Here is a 13793-nt window from a genome sequence, read left to right as displayed (position 1 = left end):
AATGGCTGCCATCAACAAATCATCAAACAAGTGTTGGCGAGGGTGTGGAGAAAAGGGGACTCTAGTACACTGCTGGTGGCAATGCAGACTGGTGCAGCCACTATGGAAAACAATATGGTGTTACCTCAAAAAATTAAAAATTGAACTTCCATTTTTCTCAGTGATCCCACTTGTACGAATATACCTAAGAAACCTGAAACACCGATCAGAAAGAATATATGTACCCCCATGTTTGTAGCAGCACTATTTACAATAACTAAGATCTGGAAACAGCCCAAGTGTCCTTCAGTAGACGAATGGATAAAAAATCAGTGGTACATATACACAATGGAGTACTATGCAGCTGTAAGAAAGAAAGATCTCTTATCCTTTGAGACGACATGGAGGGACCTGGAAAGTGTTACCCTAAGTGAAACAAGCCAAACAGAAAAAGACAAGTATCATATGATCTCACTTATTTGTGGAATATAATGAACATAATGTCTGAGGAATGGGATAGTTCCAGAGATGTGGAAGTGGGGTACAGACTGACAATCCCCAGAAGAGGGGGTGGTGGGGAGAGATAAACCACAGAACTTATATGCATGTATGCATGAACAATGGACATGGACAACTAAGCTGGGGAACAGGGCAGGGAGGGAGGGGAAGGGGGGATTCAGTGGGGGAAAAAGGGAAACATCTGTAACAAAAATAAATTAATTAATTAAAAAAAAGATTGAATACTGAAAAAAACAAAAAAATTGGGGGTTACAACATATACAAAGATAACAATTACTGATACTTTTCTCCAGGTGATAAGAAAATGTTTCATTTTTATTTTTTGTACTCATATATTCTGCAGTTTTTTTTGTTGTTGTTGTTTTTTACATTAATATAAGTTAATTAGAAAAGGTAGTTGGAAAAATATTCTTTCAAAACACTACTTTGCCTCTTTGCTTTTGGTCATGAGATTTATAAATTAGAGTATTCTCCTCCTCATTCTAGAGGCCACAGGATAAGGTGTAGAATTCTATGGGGACATCAGTGACAAAGGTACTATGATTATCACTATTTTATTTTAATTTAATTTAATTTTCATCTTTATTGTTGTATTACAGATGTTCTCCCTCTTCCCCCATTGACCCCCTTCACCTCTCCCACCCCCTCCTGTCTTCCCCACACTATGGTTTGTGTCCATTGGTTATATATCTATGCATATGGGTTCTTTGGTTTATCTCTTCCCACCTCCACCCCCCTTCCTTCTGAGGTTTGTCATTCTGTTCTCTACATCCATGTCTCTGGGTCTGTTTTGATCTAGAGCTTACTTTGTTCATTATATTCCACATATAAGTGAGATCATGTGGTACTTGTCTTTCTCTGACTGGCTTATTTCGCTCAGCATAATACTCTCCATGTCCCTCCATGTTGTCTCAAAGGGTAAGAGATCTTTCTTTCTTACAGCTGCATAGTATTCCATTGTTATCACTATTTTACACATGAGGTTGTTGAATTTAGAGAAGTTAAGTAATTTTCCTATCATAATAGCAAAAACACACACAAAACACATCCAAGTTGGGACTTTAAGCCAGATCTACAATATTCAAATCACACTCCACTTTAGATGGTGAGTTTTTAAGTATGAGCTTTCTAATGCCCATCAATGTGTCATGTGTCTTAATAAATGCAGTACAAGAACGTTAACCATGAAAACAAGCTCTTGAATTTGAAGACAGGTCTTCACAAGTCAGTTAATCCAGCACTGCAGTGAGAAATGCAATTTTGCCTGCAGCCCAAAGCTGTTTCCATCAATATGAAAAATGAGACTTAAAACTTTCGTTGCCTGCTACTCAGTATAGGGTGATTCATGTTCTGTACTTGTTTAAGTCTGGTTGGGTTGGCATAATGAAATACCATAGACTGGTCAGCTTAGACAGAAATGTATTTCCCATGGTTCTGGAGGCTAGAGATCCAAGATCAAGGTACTGGCAGATTCAGTGTCTGATGAGAGCCCACTTCCTAGTACAATGGCACTAATCCCATTTATGAGGGCTCCACCCTCATGAAATAATCACCTCTCAAAGATCCCACCTCAAAATATCATCACTTTGGGGATTAGGATTTCACCATATTAATTTTGGGGTGACACAAAGATTCAGTGTCCAGCAATAGCCTTGGCCTTTCTACGTGACGTGACTAAATGATTTATCTTACTTCATAATTTTTAGCTAAAAAAAATCCTATCCATTATCTTTGCAGAATTCATTGCAAGAAATGCTTTTTTATTAAAAATTTGCTTAAAAAGTTTAGAAAGGTAATCAATTTTGATACTCCACAAGACAAGGATCAATGTGCAGTGTCTGCAGCCCAATGTTCATGCATAGAGCCGCTGGTTGGTTGTGCAATTTTGGAAAATAATAAAATAGAACAACAAAACAGAAAAGGGCACAAAAGGCTACAGTAAAACCTAGGCTTTAAAAAGATATTTTCTGCAAATAAAGTGATTTTTATATGTAAACCACTGCCCTTTTGCACTTGAAGATATTTGGAATCAAAAATAAGGAGTGGCTTTCAAAGGAAAGCTTCCTGGTATAGCAGCTATTAACACTTCCTTTATAAGATTATTGTCTAATCTGCTCCAAGAACCAAACAACAAAGTGTTTATTGTATCCTGTCTCTGAATAATATGCAAATTATTTTATCTTCTTCTTGTGTGTGATGTGGTTATGAGCCAACTACAATTGCTGACCTTTCCCCCAAACCTATGACCCTTACCAGCAGCTGAATGCATATTCATTTGAGCTAATCAGAGTCTAGTTGGGTTCCCCCAGAAACAGTCTCCCAGCCCAGGGTTTGAGTGCAAGTAGTTTATTTGGTAGGTAGTCCCAGGACACTGGAGGGAGAGCAGGGAAATAAGAGTGAATTGCTGAATACAGGGTTTGATATCAAGCAGATTATCACTGTGGGCAACTGTGACTTAATCTTGCTGGGCATTCCAAAAATCTGGATAAAACTCATGGCTCAGAGTTATCCTGCCTAAAGAATGAGGGAGCTGAGGTATTGATACACCAACTCCCATCAGTCATTGGTTAAGACAGCTCCCAGGGGATATAAATTCCCCAGCCTTCCCCGAATGTTATTGCTGTTCCAACAGAAATGCTGTCTCTGACAGCCAGAGAATGTTCTCAAGTGTAAAACAATGCAAGTATTGGCAGTTGGGAGTTGGTTGGTATGCACTAAAGTGCTAAGAGTGAGGGGGACGGGTGGGGTCCCGACAACGTCTGTTGCAGATTAATTGCGAAATTAGTAGTTGGATCCAAAACACACTTTCTCGTGCTGCTCCCTAAACCTAGGAAACATACCTAGAAAACTTTGGGTAAAATGGTCTGACCAAGTTTGAATATAAGTTGTTATCTAGAAACATTAAGGGAAGGCATATCCGAACACCAGTTGTCTCCTAGTTTACAGAAAGTGCCTCACATATATACAAGGAGACAAGTACAAAATTTCTATTGCAGCATTCTTGAAGAGGAAAAACAGAAATAGCTCATGTGTCCTTCAACAGAAATAGTTGACTACAGAAGGGAAGCTGATGAATGGTGGATCCAAACGATCATGCATATCATGTTTAAAACATGAAAGACAGTATTGTAGCTTGTTTATGAATGCCTGTACATGGTGCAAAAGCATAAAGCATGCATGGGAATGATAAACACCAATCTCTGAAGACAGTTACCTCTAGGGAGGGAGGGAAACAGATGAAAGAGGGAGAGGGACAAGGGAGCCTCAAACCACATCCAAAATGATTTCTTTTTTTTGAGAATAATTGTCTGAAGCAAATATGGTTACAGATTAAGATTTCACAAAGTTTTTCTTGTAGGTGCATGGATGTTCTTTGGAATATTCTCTACTTTTCTGCATACCTGAAACATTTCAGCCTAAGACAGCAAAAAAGTGAAAACAAAACAAATGATTAAGTTTTTCTGTGGCATTTATATTTTTGCCTTTTTTTTTTTGAAACAGAATTGTGCAATCAAGTGGTGGAATGTGTATTTTTTCCTGGAATTTCAGTTTGAATATTGAACTTCCTAGTTCAAATGTTGAATTGTCTAGTTCTAATTTTGAATTACAAAGCTGCACATGCTGTGTGATTGCACTCACTCCAGAAACCTCCTTATCTCCTTTCCTTCCCAAGTTTTTGGATTAAGAAATGAAACTCCTCCGAGAGATGTCCGAAGTATCATCTGGTAATTTGTCTCAAGTTCAAACTGTTGGTCGGGAGCAACAAACATAAAACACAAAACACAGGACCTAAGCAAGACAAAGAGAGAACTGCTGCTTTTCAAGACTTTAATGCTGAAATTTTGTACATTTGTGTATGCATTAAAATCCCGTCAAAACACAACCATCTGCAACATTCCAAATTTCTGGGGGAAAGCAATAAAACAAAGAGCTGGAGGAGTCATTCCCAGTTACCTGAGGAGGTCAGGAGCCCATTGTAGGGACAGTGAATCAGCACTAGCTCGCCCAGTCTAACTTGGACAACCTGGCTTCCAGATTGCTCCACACTCCCTCTCCCCTGGGGTGGGAACAGCCTTAGGCCAAACAGAGAAGAAAGCAGAGCTTGTCTTGGGCACTCCCTCTTCAGCCCTTGGAAGGCCGACCGAAAGCTGACAAATCCTTTTCAAATAGATGACAGATTCACAGGGTTTCAAATGCAAAAAGTACAAAAGGGGTTACAATGATAAGTCTTCAGTCTTACCTTCCTTCTTCAGGCACCCACTTCCCTAAACTGAAGGTGGCAGACACTGACAGCATGTTTTGTGCACCATGCCAATAATGTTTTAAGACTCTCCAAACAAGTATGTGAATATATTTTTGAAAAACACAGCATAAAATGCATGCTGCTCTGTACCTTATATTTTCCATTGAAGATGTATCTTTTTTTTTTTTTTTTGTATCCTCACCCAAGGACATTTTTCCATTTGATGTTCAGATAGAATGGGAGGGAGGAAGGGAGGGAGGGAGGGAGAGAGAGAGAGAGAGGGAGAGAAACATCGACATGAAAGGGACACATCAAGTGGTTGCCACCCGCATGATCCAACCTGGGCTGGGGACAAACTGCAACCAAGGTACATGCCCTTAGCGGGAACTGAACCCGGGACTCTGGTCCGCGGGCTGATGCTCTAACCGCTGAGCCAAACCAGCCAGGGTGGAAGATGTATCTTGAATAGTGCATCATATGAGTATATTAAAATGTCATTAGTAAAAGTAATGCATAATAGTCTAGTTTTTGTATCTTGATTGCTTTTCTTTCAGTTTTCTTTTTATTTGGATCATTTTTTAAATGTTTCAATTACAGTTGACATACAATATTATATTGGTTTCAGGTATACACCCCAGTGATTAGGCATTACATAACTTACTAAGTGATCCCCCAATATTTCCAGTACCCACCTGACACCATATACAGTTATTACATTATTACTGACTATATTTTCTATACCATATTTTATATTTCCATGAATATTCTATAACTGCCAAGCTGTACTTCTTAATCCCTTCACCTTTTTCACCCATCTACTATAATTTACTGAAATAGTTAAAAGGCATGTAAGGTCTTTCAAATATTTGGCTATGACAGGCAATACTGCAATAAATAAGCTTGAAAAGTGCTGTACTTGTAAAATCAATTCTCGAAGGTAATTTCTAGGTCAAACAATGTATGTATTTATAATGATGACAGAAATGGCTAGATTGCTCTTCCTAAAAGTGGTACTGGTTTATACTGCCCCCAGCAACGTATGGAAATAACTGCTGATTTCCCCAAATTCTCACTGAGAGTATGTTATCAAACTTATTTTATAGTTGCTGAATTAATACATGAGTAGTGATACCTACATTTCTCTTATTACATTTCTCTTATTACCTTTGCACTTGTTAGAAGTTATTTTTGACATGGGAAACTTGCTTTCTAGGATACTAGACATACTGAAAAGCCCTGTTGCTACAACAGATACAGTTTTTGGATACACTGCAATATACTTTTTTTTAAATCCTCACCTGAGGATATTTTTCCATTTATTTTCAGACAGAGAGGGAGGGGGAAAGAGAGAGAAAGAGAGAGCAAGAGAGAGAGAAAAAGAGAGAGAGAGAGAGACATTGATTTGAGAGATGCACATCGAGTGGTTGCCTCCTGCATGACCCTGACCAGGGCTGGGGACCAAACCTCAACTGGGGTACGTGCCCTTGATTGGAATTGAACCCACGACTCTTTTTTTTTTTTATCCTCACCCGAGGACATTTTTTCGTTTTTTGTTCAGATAGAGTGGGAGGGAGAGGGAGGGAGGGAGGGAGAGAGAGACAGAGACAGAGAGAGAGAGAGAGAGAGAGAGAGAGAGAGAGAGAGAGAGAGAGAGAAACATCAATGTGAAAGGGACACATTGAGTGGCCGCCACCCACACGACCCAACCAGGGCCGGGGCAAACTACAACCGAGGTACATGCCCTTAGTGGGAACTGAACCTGGGGCTTCTCTGGACCGCAGGCCAACGCTCTAACCACTGAGCCAAACTGGCCAGGGCGAACCCACGACTCTTTGGTCCATGGGCCGACACTGCTGAGCCAAATCAGCCAGGTGTGCAATATACTTTTGAATGCAATGCTGAGTATCCAGTAAAGGGAAGAAAAATTATAAAGGCAAACCAGTGATAATAATAATAATGGGAGTGATCAAACCAAGGAAGTGGGTAACAGAAAGAGAAGTTTGAGTTGCCTTGGGCACAAATGGCGCTATTACAATAGGCAGGGTTGAGTGGGCAGAGAAAACTGGGAAATGGGGCTGCTGGCCCTGAAACTCCTGCATGAGCCAGGACCCTGTGAGGGAGCTCTGGGTGAAAAACAACATCATGATGATATTAATAAGGATGATCATGATGATGACTATACTGAGGTCTTTCTTTGTTCATCTGTAACCATGGACCTGATATAATTTAGATTCTGATGTACAGATTGATGCTAGCCCTGAATATGAATAAATTAAATGAAAGTAGTTCCAGATATGTAACTCCTGGAGTCCAGCAGAAGTCAATACAGATCTTGATAGAGAAAAGAACAATAAATATGAGCTCACCATAAAAAAAAAAAAAGACTAAATACATGAGAAAACAAGCCAATACAAGTGAGTCAGCTAAAACAATAACTAGGAGAAGCTGATGACCAGGACAGAAGGTATTAGGATTATCAGATAAAGACGAGGCAAGGACTCTGTGTCTGTGAAATGTTTACAGATAGAATAACAATGGAAGGGAGCAGGAAATAATAAAGAATATCCAGGCAGATTTTTCAAAAGAATCAAATTGAACTTTTAGAAATGAAAAACAATCATTGAAATTAAAACTCTAGATATATGCATGCATAGTTAGTGTGTATAGTTATTAAAACTGTAAGAAAAACTAAGGAAGAGATTGCAGGATACGGCAGGGAAGTGTTTCCTATAACAGGGAGGAGCAGGGGTGTGATTCAGTAGCAATACGTGGAGATTTCTGGAGTACATGTAATGTCTTAATTCTTCACCTGGCAGGGAGTTACATAGGTGTTTTGATTTACAGTTATTTAATCTGCTGAATTTTATGTTTTATACAATGCCTTAGGCAGAATGTTTGTGTTCCTCCAAAATTCTCATCATTCGGTGATTTTATCATTTATGGGAACATCATAGAGTGCAGTTACACAAACCTAGGTGGTCTAGCCTACTACACACACAGGCTATGCTGTATAGCCTATTGTTCCTAGGTTACCAGCCTGCTCAGCATGTTACTGTACTGAATACTGTAGGCAATTGTGACATGATGGTAAGTATTTGTGTATCTAAACATAGAAAAGATATAGCATAAAAGATTTTTTAAAACGGTACTCCTGTGTAGGGCACAGATCGTGCGTGAATAGAGCCTGCAAGACTGGAAGTTGCTTTGGGTGAGTCAGTGAGTGGTGAGTGAATGTGAAGGCCCAGGACACTACCATACACTACTGTACAATTTATAGACACTGTAAACCAGCATTGTCTCATACATGGGAGTGATGCACTATGCTATGACATTATGATGGCTACAACATCTCTAGGCAATAGGAAGTTTTCAGCTTCATTATAATCTTGTGGGACCATCATCGTACAGGTGGTCTGTTGTCGACCCAAATGTCATTATGCAGTGCATACTGTACATCTAATTGGAGTTCCAGAAAGAAAGAACAGACAGAATGAAGGCGAGAAAATATTTGAAGAAATAATGGCTGAGATTTGCCAAACGAATGAAAGTCATGAATTCAAGATGGAAGAAAGGCTATGTATATCAACAATGGTATTTATACAAATAACTATGTGTGAACAGGAATAAACTAGGACACCTGAGTTGAGGAAGAGTGAGAAGAATAGAAAGGGAGATGAGTCAATTGATCACAAATATGGGTCAGTCAGTCTTCTGACTAATTTGACTACAGATGCAATTGCCTCAAATTTATCTTTCCATCAATGTGCATTGATGATTGTAGGCGATATGCATCATAGTTGTGGCTACCCATCCATCATCTTTTTCAAAGCCTTTCTATATTTGGGAAAATGCACAGGTCATGAAGTCTCAATAGAGTGACCGATTGTCCTGGTTTTCCTGGGACTGGTGGATTTCCTGAGATGTGGGACTTTAATTGCTAAAACCAGGACAATCCTGACCAAGTGGGGATGAGTTCGTCACCCTAGGTCTTATCTCTCAGATGTAGAGTCAAAACTCACATTCCCAGGTTCTTTGATGGCTAGGATGTGGCATGTTACCAAGGCTCTGCCATTTAGAATAAAAACCCCATCCAAGACTTGGATTCAGAGCTGAGCTAGGAAGAAAACAGGCTTGCAGTGAGTTTCCATTTGTTGGCAGAGATGACACTCCAGCTGGCTGCTTTTCAGGGGTGGGGGCAGTGGCTGCAAGTTTGAGCTCCTGATGCAGAAGAGCCGGAGGCTAGAAGCCCTATCATTTGCAATCAAGCTGATGTCCTGGCACTAGGGGCTTGGTGGTGGCAACAGCAAACAGCAGTGGCGTCTCCCCCCAAATTAGGCTAATCTGCAGCATAGTTTTGGCATTTTTCCTGGAAGCTATGCCTTGGGTTTGTTTCTCCAGCCCTCCCAGTGATTCCCGAGCTACTGAATATCTTTCAATAAACACTTTTCCTGCTTAAATTCACCAGAGAATGGATTCCATTGTTTGTCAGTCAGAATCCTGACCAATAAAATAAAATTTGAATACTTCATATATGGAATGATGGATATAGCTCCTTTTAAGTATATACTTTTTTCACTAAATTTGTGTGTGTGTATATATCATGCAGGAAGAGGTGAGACAAACTGCTGAAGAAAGATTCTGCCCTAATTTCATATTTCGAACATATACTAATCAATTTCTGGCACGGTAAATATGATTACTCATTCTTCTTTTGTTGTTGTTTTTTTTTTCTTTTTTTGCATGCCCTTGTGCCCCATTGGGTTTGATAAACAAATAGGTATACGCTGTTATAACATAGGGTGGAAAAAATGTGGTGAATATGTAAGAAGTGTGCTTATTTCCATTGCTCTAATATTTTCCCACTTTTTACATATTTAGGTCTTTAAATAAGATCATTTGAAAAGTTTTCCTAAATTACAAGCCAAATTTTATATTCTTTAGAAATTAAGTTTTTATTTTGGAATAATTATTTTTATTTTTTTTCAATTTTTATTAATTTATTTTTGTTACAGATGTTTCTCTCCCCTCCCCCAGACACCCTCCTCCACATCCAGCCTCCTCACTCCCAGCATTGCTGTCTATGTCCATTGGTCACACATACATGCATATAAGTTCTTTGGTTTATCTCATCCATCCTCCCCGCCCCCCTCCTCTGAGGTCTGTCAGTCCGAACCATACTCCTTTCTATGTCTCTGGGTCTGTTTTGTTCATCAGCTTATTTTGTTCATTATATTCCACAAATAAATGAGATCATGTGGTATTTGTCTTTCCATGATTGGCTCATTTTGCTTAGCATAATACTCTCCAGGTCCCTTCATGTTGTCTCAAAGGATAAGAGAGCTCTCTTTCTTACAGCTGCATAGTGTTCCATTGAATATATGTACCACAGCTTTTTTATCCACTCATCTGTTGATGGACACTTGGGCTGTTTCCAGATCTTAGCAATTGTAAATAGTGCTGCTATGAACATAAGAGGTACATATATTCTTTCTGGTAGGTGTTTCAGGTGTCTTAGGATATATTCCTAGAAGTGGGATCACTGGGTCAAATGGCAGTTCCATTTTTAATTTTTTGAGGCAATACCATATTGTTTTTCCATAGTGGCTGCACCAGTCTGCATTCCCATCAGCAGTGTACTAGAGTCCCCTCTTCTCCACACCCTCACCAGCACTTGTTGTTTGATGATTTGTTGATGGCAGCCATTCTGGCAGGTGTGAGGTGATACCTCATAGTAGTATTAATTTGCATCTATCTGATGATTAGTGATGTTGAGTATTATTTCATGTCTCTTGGCCGTTTGTATTTCCTGTTTAGAGAGGTGTCTGTTTAGGTCCTCTGCCCATTTTTAAATTGGGTTCTTTGTCTTCCTTTTGTTGACTTGTATGAGCACTCTATATATTTTGGAAAATAAACCATTATCTGATGTATTGTTGACAATTATGCTCTCCCATATAGCAGGTTCCCTTTCCATTTTGATTGTTGTTTCTTTTACTGTACAAAAGCTTTTGAGTTTAATGTAGTCCCATGTGTTTATTTTCTCCTTTGTTTCTATTGCTTTAGGTGATGTGTCAGTGAAAATTCTGCTGCGTATGATGTCTGAAATTTTGTTGCCTACAGTTTCTTCTAGGATTTTTATGGATTCATGAGTCACATTTAAGTCTTTTATCCATTTCGAGTTTATTCTTGTGTAGGGTGTAAGTTGATGGTCTAGTTTCATTTTTTTGCATGAAGCTGTCAAATTTTCCCAACACCATTTATTAAAGAGGCTACCTTTACTCCACTGTATTCTCTTGCCACCTTTATCAAATATTAATTGAGCATATTGCCTTGGGTCCATTCCTGGGTCCTCTGTTCTGTTCCACTGGTCTATGTGCCTGTTCTTGTGCCAGTACCAGGCTGTTTTGATTATAGCGTCTTTGTAGTATAACCTGAAATCTGGTAATGAGATCCCCCTATTTTGCTCTTCTTTCTCAAGATTGCTGTGGCTATTTGAGGTCTTTTTTGGTTCCATATGAACTTTTGAAGTATTTGTTCTAGTTCTGTGAAGTATGCTGTTGGTATTTTCATGGGGATTGCATTGAATCTATAGATTGCTTTGGGTGGTATGGATATTTTAATGATGTTAATTCTTCCAATCCATGATCAGGGTATGTGCTTTCACTTTTTAATATTTTCCTCTATTTCTTTTTTCAATGACCTGTAGTTTTCTGTGAATAGGTCCTTTATTTCTTTGGTTAAGTTTATTCCTAGGTATCTTAATTTTTTTGCCGCAGTGGTAATGGGATTGTTTTCTTAGTGTCTCATTCTGTGAGTTCATCATTCGTGTATAAGAATGCCATCAATTTCTTTTTTTTTTTTTTTTAATCCTCACCCGAGGATATTTTTCCATTTTTTTTTGTACAGATAGAGTGGGAGGGAGAGAGAGGAAGGGAGAGAGAGAGAAACATCGACGTGAAGGGACACATCGAGTGGCTGCCACCCGCACGACCAACCAGGGCCGGGGACAAACTGCAACCGAAGTACATGCCCTTAGCGGGAACCGAACCCAGGTCTCTCCGGACCGCAGGCAGACACTCTAACCGCTGAGCCAAACTGGCCAGGGCTGCCATCGATTTCTTGACGTTAATTTTTTATCCTGCTAATTTGCTAAATTCATTTATTAAGTCTAGAGTCTAGTAAATTTTTGATGGAGTCTTTGGGGTTTTCTACGTATAGTATCATGTCATCTGCAAATAATGACAGTTTCACTTCTTCCTTTCCAATTTGGATCCCATTTATTTTTTCTTCCTGTCTGATTGCTGTGGCTAAGACTTCCAGTACTATGTTAAATAAGAGTGGCAAAAGTGGGCATCCCTGTCTTGTTCCTGTTCTTAAGGAAAATTCTTTTCATTTCTGCCCATTGAGTATGATGTTGGCTGTAGGTCTTTCATATATTACCTTTATTATGTCGAGATATGATCCCTCTATTCCCACACTGCTGAGTGTTTTTATCAGAAATGGATAGTGGATTTTGTTGAAGGATTTTTCGGCATCTATTGATATGATCATGTGGTTTTTATTCTTCATTTTGTTTATGTGGTGTATCACATTTATTGATTTGCGAATATTGTGCCAGCCTTGCATCCCTGGAATAAATCCCACTTGGTCATGGTGAATACTTTTTTTGAAGTGTTGGTGGATCCAATTTGCTAGTATTCTGTTCAGGATTTTGGTGTCTATGTTCATCAGGGATATTGGCCTGTAGTTTTCTTTTGTTGTAGTATCTTTTTTTAAATTTTGCAATTAGAATTATGCTGGCCTCATAAAACGTGTTTGGAAGTCTTCCTTCTTCTTGAATTTTTTGAAATAGTTTGAGGAGAATGGGTATTACTTCTTCTTTGAAGGTTCGGTAAAACTCCCCCGTGAAGCCATCTGGGCCTGGGCTTTTGTTTGCTGGGAGAGTCTTGATTATATATTCAGTTTCTTCTGTTGTTATTGGTCTGTTCAAGTTTTCTATCTCTTCCCGGTCCAGTTTTGGGAGACTATATGTTTCTAGGAATTTGTCCATTTTGGTTAGATTGTCGAATTTGTTGCCATACAATTGTTCATAGTGGTTGTTAACGATCTTTTGTATTTCTGTGGTGTCAGCTGTTATTTCTCCTCTTTCATTTCTGATTTTGTGTATTTGGGTTCTCTCTCTTTGTTTCTTGGTGAGTCTAGCTAAGGGTCCATCAGTCCTGCTTATCTTTTCGGAAAACCAGCTCTTTGTTTCATTGATCCTTGAATTTTTTTTTGGGGGGGGGGACTCTATGTCGTTTATTTTTGCTCTGATCATTACTATTTCCTTTCTTCTACTTGCTCTGGGGTTTTCTTCTTGTTTGCTCTCTATTTTTTTAAGTTGTGAGGTTAGATAGTCTATTGGAGACTTTTCTTGCTTCTTAAGGTAGGCCTGTAGTGCTATAAACTTCCCTCTCAGAACTGCTTTCGCTGCATCCCATAGATTTTGTGTTGTTGTGTGTTCATTTTCACTGGATGCCAGGAAGTTTTTAATTTCTTCCTTGCTCTCCTCATTCACCCATTCATTGTTTAATAACATGCTATTTAGCTTCCATGTGTACAAATGTCTTTGCATGTTCTTGTTGCAATTGATTTCTAGTTTCATGCCATTGTGATCTGAGAAGATGCTTGATATGATTTCAATCTTCTTGAACTTGTAGAGACTTAGTTTGTGTCCTAACATGTGGTCTATCTTTGAGAATGTCCCATGTGCACTTGAGAATAATGTGAATTCTGTAGTTTTGGGGTGTAATTTTCTGTAGATATCTATTAAATCCTTTTGGTCTAGTGCTTCATTTAGAGTCTCTGTTTCCTTGCTAATTTTTGGACTAGAGGTCTATCCAGTGATGTCAGCGGGGTGTTGAAGTCCCCTGCTATGATTGTATTGCTATCGATTTCTCCTTTGAAGTCTTCCAGAAGATTTTTAATATATTTTGGTGCTCCTATATTGGGTGCATATATGTTTATCAAGGTTATATCTTCCTGTTGGATAGATCCTTTCAATATTATGTAGTGG

This window comes from Molossus molossus, unplaced genomic scaffold (assembly GCF_014108415.1).
Source record: "Molossus molossus isolate mMolMol1 unplaced genomic scaffold, mMolMol1.p scaffold_m16_p_2, whole genome shotgun sequence".
Taxonomy (NCBI): Eukaryota; Metazoa; Chordata; class Mammalia; order Chiroptera; family Molossidae; genus Molossus; species Molossus molossus.
Note: the sequence above shows the minus strand (reverse complement) of the source record.